This window comes from Notothenia coriiceps, unplaced genomic scaffold (genome assembly GCF_000735185.1).
Source record: "Notothenia coriiceps isolate Sejong01 unplaced genomic scaffold, NC01 NC01_scaffold00022019, whole genome shotgun sequence".
Taxonomy (NCBI): Eukaryota; Metazoa; Chordata; class Actinopteri; order Perciformes; family Nototheniidae; genus Notothenia; species Notothenia coriiceps.
Genome location: NW_011354720.1, coordinates 279,778 through 289,049, shown reverse-complemented (window position 1 = coordinate 289,049; position 9,272 = coordinate 279,778).

The window sequence follows — 9,272 nt, the reverse complement described above, 5'->3', positions numbered from 1 at the left end:
GAATGGCCCAGAGTGCAGCCCTCACGCCCATACTCCCACAGTATCCCACCAGTGGATCCCTGGGAACCCGGTCCATACGCCCTTTCTGCAAGTCTACAAAACACACATGTAGACTGGATAAGCGTACTCCCAGGCCCCCTCCAGGATCCTTGCGAGAGTAAAAAGCTGATCCGTCGTTCCACGACCAGGACGAAATCCGCATTGTTCCTCCTCAATCTGAGGTTCGACAATCGGCCTGACCCTCCTTTCGAGTACCTTAGAGTAAACTTTCCCGGGGAGGCTGAGTAGTGTGATGCCTCTGTAATTGGCACACACCCTCTGATCCCCCTTTTTAAAAAGGGGAACCACCACCCCGGTCTGCCACTCCTTCGGTACTGTTTCCGACTTCCACGCAACGTTGATGAGACGTGTCAACCATGACAGTCCCATGTAGCCTATATTAACATACGCTTATTTTATATATTTGCATTTGTTTTTTTATAATGCATAATTTCCTCTCTAATATCTATTCAACTAATGTTAACATCATCATTTACATTTGGCCAATACTAAATTATACTGAATAGAGCAATGTAAAACAAGAAACAAAAAACAATAATAGTGTCAGAATTGTACAGGAATTGCTTTACACCACCAATACTCAAGTACACACTTACTTAGCCAGTAACATCCAAGCCTCATACACATACATCAGGCTTCTATTGCGAGCAACAGCCGGTTGGATGTGGCTGATCATGTGAGCCTCTATTTGCTCCCAATGTAGCCCCCTCCCCCCCTGTTGTGCATCGCCTCTGTAATTGGCTGGGCTCACACAAATACAGTGTGACAGCTAAAAGCAGCAGACAAGTTGGGACATTATGCTAATTATGAGATGTCATTACATCTTTAAGGGAATGGCTGGTGGGCTCAGAGAGAGGATGGAGGACGCCAGCAGAAGCCATATCAACACAAGCTCAATCCATTAAACGCCCCACACTCTATCCCCCCAACAACCCCCCAGCCCCCCTTCCTTCCCTCTTTAACATCTCACCCTTGACACCAGCACCCTACAGGCCTGTAATTGTCTCGTAGACCCAGTAATGCATCTGTCCAGTGCTTTGACATATCATCTCAAGGCCTCACCTCAACAGGTAATGAAGAGATGAAGACTGTTACTGATAAAAGCAAGCGTGTAATTGACACCATCATCATCAAAGCAAATCTAGGTGTCTTTAAAGCTGTGCCCACAAAAATATACAAATAAATGTTTAGGTCCTTATGAAACATGAAGGAGAACTTTATTTTACTAGATCCAAAAAGGAGGCTATACACATTGTATCAAATGTGACCCTTAACATAGAACGTTTTAAAAATAAACTGAAAATCTAAGGTTAAAATATTTATATAAGTTAAGTTGAAAACGCCTCCAATGGACTCCTTTGTTTTCTTCTGTAACATATTAGGCGCTTTCACACCGGAGTACTTTTCCCCCCGAACTAGGCTGATAGGGGGGAAATTTGGTTTCACACCAAAAAGGATCTGGAACTAGTCCCTAGTTCGCGCAAACCTTTTCACCCCCAGATAGTCCCTGCTAGAGAGGTAGTACGTTCCTGAGGAAGAAATGGTTCTTGGGTGTGTCGGCCACACTAACAATTTCTGATTGTCTGGGCCAATTGCAAACCACGGCCCGTAAAACTCCGAAAAGTTTTGTGAAACTGCCATTTTATTTGCTCGCATTAGCCCAACGGAGAGAGACTAACACAAAAGAAAACATGGGAGCGGTGGAGTGATGAGGAGGTGTCGGCGCTTCTGGCGATTTACTCGGAAGACGCGACCCAGCAGCTTCTACTGAAGAAAGTCCCCAACTCCGGGGGCCACCGGGACTTTTGGTGTCAGTATACGCCGTGAAGTTGTTTGCGGCCTGCCAGTAAACCCAAAGCAGAAGAAGAAGTGATGTCAGCGGCTTCATTTGCCTCATCCTCCCTCGGGAACTTATTCCGGTGAGAACGCGATCTACTAGGACAGTTTGAGGGACTAAAGAGATCTGGGGGAACAAGTATCGGCTAAGTACTTGGTGTGAAAGTGGCTAATGACATCACTATGTCACACTCACATTTCTATTGGCTAGCGCTCCAACACATTGAACGTGAAATGCAGTTAACCAATCACAACAGAGCCGGCCAGCTAACCAATCAGAGCAGACTTGGCTCTGGTTTCAGACAGATGGTGAAAAGAGGTGCTTTTTTGAACATTGAAGCATGTAAACATGTCACAGAAGGGGCACAAAATACAAATAGGAAACCTGAAAATAAGCTAAATAGGGCCCCTTCAAAATAAAACTGCATTAAAAAGGTAAGAATACAAATATGTATGATTGAGAAGTAGGGCCACTATCTGTAAGGCAAGTCAAGTTTATTTATATAGCACCTTTCAACACAAGGCAATTGAAAGTGCTTTCTGTAATGCTACAATTGCAGCTAATTTGAAAAGGAACACAAATGTCAATAATAACACAAACTCACAAATTTTGTATCAAGTCTGAAAGCACTAGTTAGATTGAATAAAGAAAAACAATGGTCTTAAATGTCGAAAATTATTTTAAAAACTAACCCAGATATGGACATACACAATTTAAGTGTTTATTAATAGAGGCCATTTAATGGCTTTGTAAAAAAACGAAGGTTTGGGCTGGACTCTCTCTTAGGTCACTGAAAATGACCTGTCACAGCAAAGTGTCAACTCACACACTATGTATTATGTATGTTATTCATAGTAAATAAGTATTTATCAAATATGACTTTGAGATACTTTCATATCTAACTAAATATGCCACACTGTGAATCCAAGTGTATTTAAATGGCCATATTAGAGTATGAACCTCCATGGTTGTTGATTGTGTCATTGCTGGCAAATACTGTATGTGATATTTTCCCCCACCGTGACAACAGGTAGAGTGGGTACTGGGTAATCAGAAACGCATACACACATGCACACACGTGGACTCACACATTCACACTCAGACATTCATCTCTCACTAATCTAACCACAGGGATCCCTCACATTTTTGGCCCCTAATAGCAGGAGCTGTCAATATGGACAAGGTTAGTGAACCCTGGGCCATAACAAGCCCCGCCACCCGCCACCATATGCACACACACACCCAGAATACACACAATAAACACACTGCCTGGGCTCACTTCAATCACACACATTAACATGGTTATAATTTCAAAGTAGTAGACAAAATAGCAATGAATGTGAATAAGCCCTTATACACCTCAGTCTGGTGCTAATTTAATTTGATCCATTATACCCCAGACTCCACGGTGGTATAAGGCACAACATAGCATTTAAATGAACCATTCATTTTCAATGGCATAATATTATATGGATGTTATCACCAGGCCTCTGTCAGGGGACTTGTATTGATGAGTTCATCTGGAGTAAAAATCTCGATGTAAAGAGGAAGTGCATGTCTTCCCCCTGCCCATAACTGAGATAAATAAATAAAAAGTCAAAAGAAGAATCATCTCACCGATAATAGGATTATTGTTTGTTGTTTGTTTGTTATGGGTGGCGGATTAAAAAGAAAACCAGGGTTAAACGCGGGGAAGATTAGCATGGGCTGCGTAGTTATCGCCCTGCCGTTTCATAAAATTAGCAAACGCAACAGACTGAGAGCTCATTTGCATGAGGAGATAACGCTGGCATTGTTGTACGAGTGTTGCCGCTAATTAGAGGTTGTGCGAATACTGTTATGATGAATTAAACCCTTCATCATTAACACTGAGAAAAACTCACAAATGATTGGACAGAGGGGGGAATAGCTGGAGCAGGAGCTTGAGAGCGTATTTACAGGGTGTCAAGTTGAATGACATCTCCCTTCCCCACCCCAAAAAAAAACCATCAAGGGAGGGGCGGCTTTCCTCTTTCCGAATATTATCAAAGTCAGTAAAGCCCCCAGATTGAAATATTATGGGCTTTAATAAGACTTGGGGGGTGTGACCTGCTTCTGTGAGTGTCTGGATGTGATGGGTGTGTGCGTTTCTGTACCATACTGTATGTGTGTTTGCTTTATCTAAAGTGGTTAATTAAATAGGAGAGTGGAATTGTCATTTAGTTTTAATTATGTGCCATAAATGAGGAGAGCAGCCGGCTCGCTCCCCCGTCTCTCTATGAACTGGTCCTTCAAAAACATCAGTGAATAAAAAACCCTAATATACTGTTCAGTTGGAAGTTATGCAATCTGACGAGAAGTGGGGGTGTAAGGAGGGAGGGAGGGAGGGTAAAAAAAGAGAGACAGTGCTAATTAAAGTCAGCTCTCTGTCAGTTCTGGTGGATAAACACTTCAAGAAGCTTTGCAGATAGACGAGAGATGCCTTTGTGTCAGGAAAATCTCTCTTACGTGGAAACGTACTCCGCAAAGGGTGACAATCCCCGGGGAGAGAGCGTCTGATAAGGACCTTGTCTCAGTTTTTTAAAAGCCAGAACGGGCCTCATTAAGGACCAAAGTCATATGGATGTGCCCTTCGTCTAGTTTCTATAGCCATCACCCAAAAAAAAACAATGGGAACATTTGGACTGCCAATTGTGCCAACAGAATTAGGGCTTTATTTATGCCACTTTCAAATGATGATCACTAATGAATCTGATGCACTATAAAATGCCATGAAAACACCTGCGTCTGGCTTTTAAAAATAATAATTAGCAACAAAATAGAACAAGCAAAGCTCTTGCTTAGGACCACTGCTAAAGCCTTTGACATTATATTAGGTTTGTGACAGAAACCAAGGGCTGCAGGATTTAGACAAATTAGTAATTGGACTATCTTGACTGACAATACAATTGCTAAATGATTTGCAACATTAAAAAGAGTTACCATTTTTTAAACATTATTCTCATTATGGTTGTGTGGTATGTGGGTCTACAGCTCCACAATTTGTTATTCTCTAGGGATGTATGTTAACAAATGTTGCCTTCACCAAATATTGTGGTTAGAATATTCCACTATTTCATATAGCAATTTTGATAAAATTACAATTAATTGTGCAGCGTTAGTTGTACAACATCAATGGTTTTTAAGCACTAAACTTTTTTTAAACTACAATTTCCATGACCAAAATGTGTAAATGTTGAGCTTTAATCTGTTGTTACACATTCCAAGAGTGTTGTTTTTGTTGTAGTTCTGGTCAACTCTAGTATTGGGTCTTCGTAAATTAACCATAGACTCTATATATAAAGAAACTAACTTAAATTCGATGAAATTAAGCTTTTCGATATTATAACCACGGTAATCACGACAAAAATACCGTGTTTGCTATCGCTTACGATGCAGTGTTGACACTTACTTTAAATGATGTCCGTTTCGTCACCATTGTTGCTTTCCAATTTAGGAATTCAGTCCGTATCCTCTTCACAATATTTTTAATGGAGCAGTGGTGTATTTAGAGACTTCATAAAAGATAACAGAAAGTGTTAAAGTAGTTGCTGTTGTCGTTAGCCGTTAGCTTTAGCCTTACAGGGGCAAGGTGTGTGGGTGTTTCCCATGATGATTTTGGGTCGAACCTGTTGACGAATCAGACGCTGTCTCGAATGCTGCTTTCATGTGGTGTCAGAATAATCAGAAAAATTACTCTCCATTAAGAAAATCCACATTAAATCATTAACAAATCTCAAAGTCACAATTTGCTAAATTGGTCATATTGTATTGAGTAATATACTTCAACACCAAAACAATTTAAAGATTTAATGTTGCTCTTTTGCTTTACTAGATTTAGCCTATTCAATGACAGCTTTAGTTTATAATTCCGTTTTAAGTTTATAAAATATGATTTTTTTTGTATGACTTATAAATTAAATTAGCCAAATGTAATACAAGAACAGCTTAGTTGCTTAACTAACTAGCCAATTGACAGCAAATGAATTGGCACCTATACACATTTAAAAGCATCTGTTTCTGAAATCAATCAATGCTTTAACTACACTTTACTGATCATATCTTACTTTTACTTACATTTTAAATGCATTTTAAAATACTTTAACAAAGTATGTACAGTGTGGTTTTAATACATTTATTAAGTAGAGGATCTGAATACTCCACCTCCGAGTCACTGGAAGATGTGTTGCAACTTGTTGGGGTCATTGGCAGCTGTTTGCAGTGAATCATGGCTACATGCAGTGTAACCCTCTTAATGCTCATACGAGCTCCTTTTCCAGTGTTACCACATTTTTTGTCCTTAATTTGTACCTCACACACCATCTGAGGTTAATAGCAAAGTAAACCCTTTCCTTTTGTTGGCTGTTGATCCTGTGATAATGTGTCTGCTTTGCCTTGCTGATGTTATTGTGTTACTTCCTGGTCAGCAGACTCAGCCGCTGCCTCTGTTCTGTAGATGTTGGTGTAGGGATGAAATGAGCGGCTGCTGCATCTCCGAGGGGCCCTGTGCCTGCAGGCAAAGCTGACCCTGCCGTCCTCCTCCTCCTCCGACTGTCTGCGATGAGGCGGCAATCCTCGCTTCAGGCTACAAACATACAAGGGGATGCAGGGATGGATGGAGGGAGGGAGGTGAGGGGGAGGGCAAAACTGCATGGGCTAAGGCTTAATTTGTCTGTTTTGTCACTAAATTTAAAAAAACGGAGCTGCTCAGAAGTGTAACATTTTACACAGTGTTTAATCCCACTCTGTCATGGCAAACAAGGGGCTAATGGGGAAAAATGGGGTGAGGGAGTCGGGGGTGGGGTGGTTGACAGGTTTTCCCTGAAATGTGGGGAGATAGTCGACTGGTGGTTTGCATGAATATTTACATCCAAGACACAGCAGAATTGCATCCTATTTATGACATGAAGTATATTTAATTATAAAACAATGGAATCTGCAATCAAGACAGTAACCTGCAGATATTAAGAAGGATTTTCAGTGTCTATTATTGTTATTTCTATGACTTTTCTCAATAATAATGAAACAAGTCGTTTTAAAGTAATATTAATTGTCTGCTTTTAGCGGTAAAGACATTTGACATACACTTCCAAGATAAACCTCTTAAGGAGGACATTGAGCTTAATGGTTGGCCTGACAACACCGGGAACTGCAGTTTTTATCCCATTCCTCCTCTCTAACACTGGTTTTCTTCAAACTATCAAGGCAATCTTTTCAGAACCATTACCATTAACCTGAACTTGTCAAGTTTGTACAGTATTTTCTTTGTTTCTTCTTCTTGTTTCTTTGTTATGCTAAATGCCAAGTCCATTAGCAATACTAGCGTATCTAAAAGTGACAGATTGCCGCCCGTTTATGCTTATGTGAATAACTTTAAAGCCGTATTCTAGCTAGCTGTTTCTTAAGTAAATCAAAGATTGCACTTATTGTTCGTAATCCTTCTGGTTACCACCAACAGCAGACTTACTAACTTTTATATTTACTACAATAACACTTTGCACCACGTCCTAGTGGCTGTTAAAAGGAGAGAAAGCAGACATAAAGGTATTTGGTGAAGGTTTTTTATCTGGACCTACACCACATTTCTCTTTGAGTGACAGCCAGCAGTATTTTCAAGGCTTTCCTTCCTAGTGTAGCCTGGGCGACAAACTGCACATCACAAGCCGGCCAAGATGGCATCCATCGCACAGCCCTGCCACTGATCTCACCGCCATCGGCCGCCAATCAGACTCGTATAGCTGCCTTCTGCTTGCTGACAGCAGCCAGGGCCAAGAAAGTTAACTCTTCCTCCAACAGTATGGACAACAACAAAAAACTAGCCCTTTCTGAGACTCGCATTCTCTTTGTTTCTGGTCAGATTGTACCTGCAGACAACAGGACTGAACCACAACAAGCGATCACTCTCTCCAGGATCCACCTTAAGCCTACTCGCTGTCACCAGGGCAGAAATGCAGCTGTTCATTTTTTACCTTTTCTTTCTGTACAGCTAGGCCAGCCTTATCATCTCAGTTTGCATGCACAACACTTTGGCGGATTATTGTGTGAATGTGCATGGTGAACATCTCTAACTTAATTGGGAATATTGAATAGCAGATAATTAGATATTTGATGTGACACGTGGCGTCTAATGGGCTTGATGCAGTGGTCTCATGTTGTTCCCATAGCGAGAGGGATTTTTGATGTGTTGTCAGGCCCCAGTGTAAAAATAACTGAAGTGACAGCAGTGACTTGGTTGTCAGTGTTGTCGAGGCTGGTGCGGATTTTCACAGCCGTGGGTCCTGTTTGTGTGTGTGTGTGTGTGTGTGTGTGTGTGTGTGTGTGTGTGTGTGTGTGTGTGTGTGTGTGTGTGTGTGTGTGTGTGTGTGTGTGTGTGCTTGTGTGCATGCCTGTATACGTGTGTGTGTGTTTGTGCACGGCAATGTTGTGGGTGACAGTGCTGATCGCTGTGTGATGACAGCCTATCATTGTCGCTGTGCAAGAGTGAGAGTGGCAGGGGGGCCTTTTTGGCATGTGTTTTCTCCACGCCTTCATCTGTGTCTATGGCACTTCGAGCTTGGCTTAACAAAGGAGAAGCAGGGTGGTGAGGTGGGGGGTAGCTGGGTGCCGGATGTTGGAGGCTGGGTGGGGCTAGCCGTGGAGAAAATGTGTTGCCAGCGCAGTCACATGGTGTCACTTCCATCCACGGTTCAGGAACAGGAAGCAGAATTCACAAACTCTGTGGGGCAAAAAAGTCACCATGGCAACCAGCATGGTCTTTTTCTTGTGTGTTTGCAACAGAAATCAAGGCTAACTGTTTAACCATCAGTAACATTTAAAGGGACAATTCAACCCAACTTAATAAAAAGCATGCATGCATGAGTCCTAAGGCACGGTAATACGGTTAGTTCCATTCCATTATAGTTCCATTATAGTCAAGAGAAAGCAGACATCTCTACTGCCTGTATCTTAGTAATAGCTAGATGGTAACCCTTGATTTGCCAAACTCTTGCAAAATAGTAGGGGTTGGGTATTGTCCTTGAAGGGTTAAGGCTACGATAGGCCGACGCGCAGAATTTTTGCAAGAGTTTTCACCAATTTAGGGCTACCATCTAGTCACAACCCAATATCTCCAAAACTCTGCAAGTCACACCAAGTCAATCTTCATTGATACACAGCACTTTCAAGTTATAGGAACAGTATAGATTTAGGTGGGAACTGACCTAAGGTGTGCACAGTAGTTGCTAAAGGTTTGGCGTCCGCAAATCCAGAAACCAAAACAGTTGCACCAAGAAGCTCAACTGCATTTATTAATTGGTTTCGATTGCGTATAATAGCCACCAACAAATACCAAGCAGACATGCCATTATCAACAAGTGCC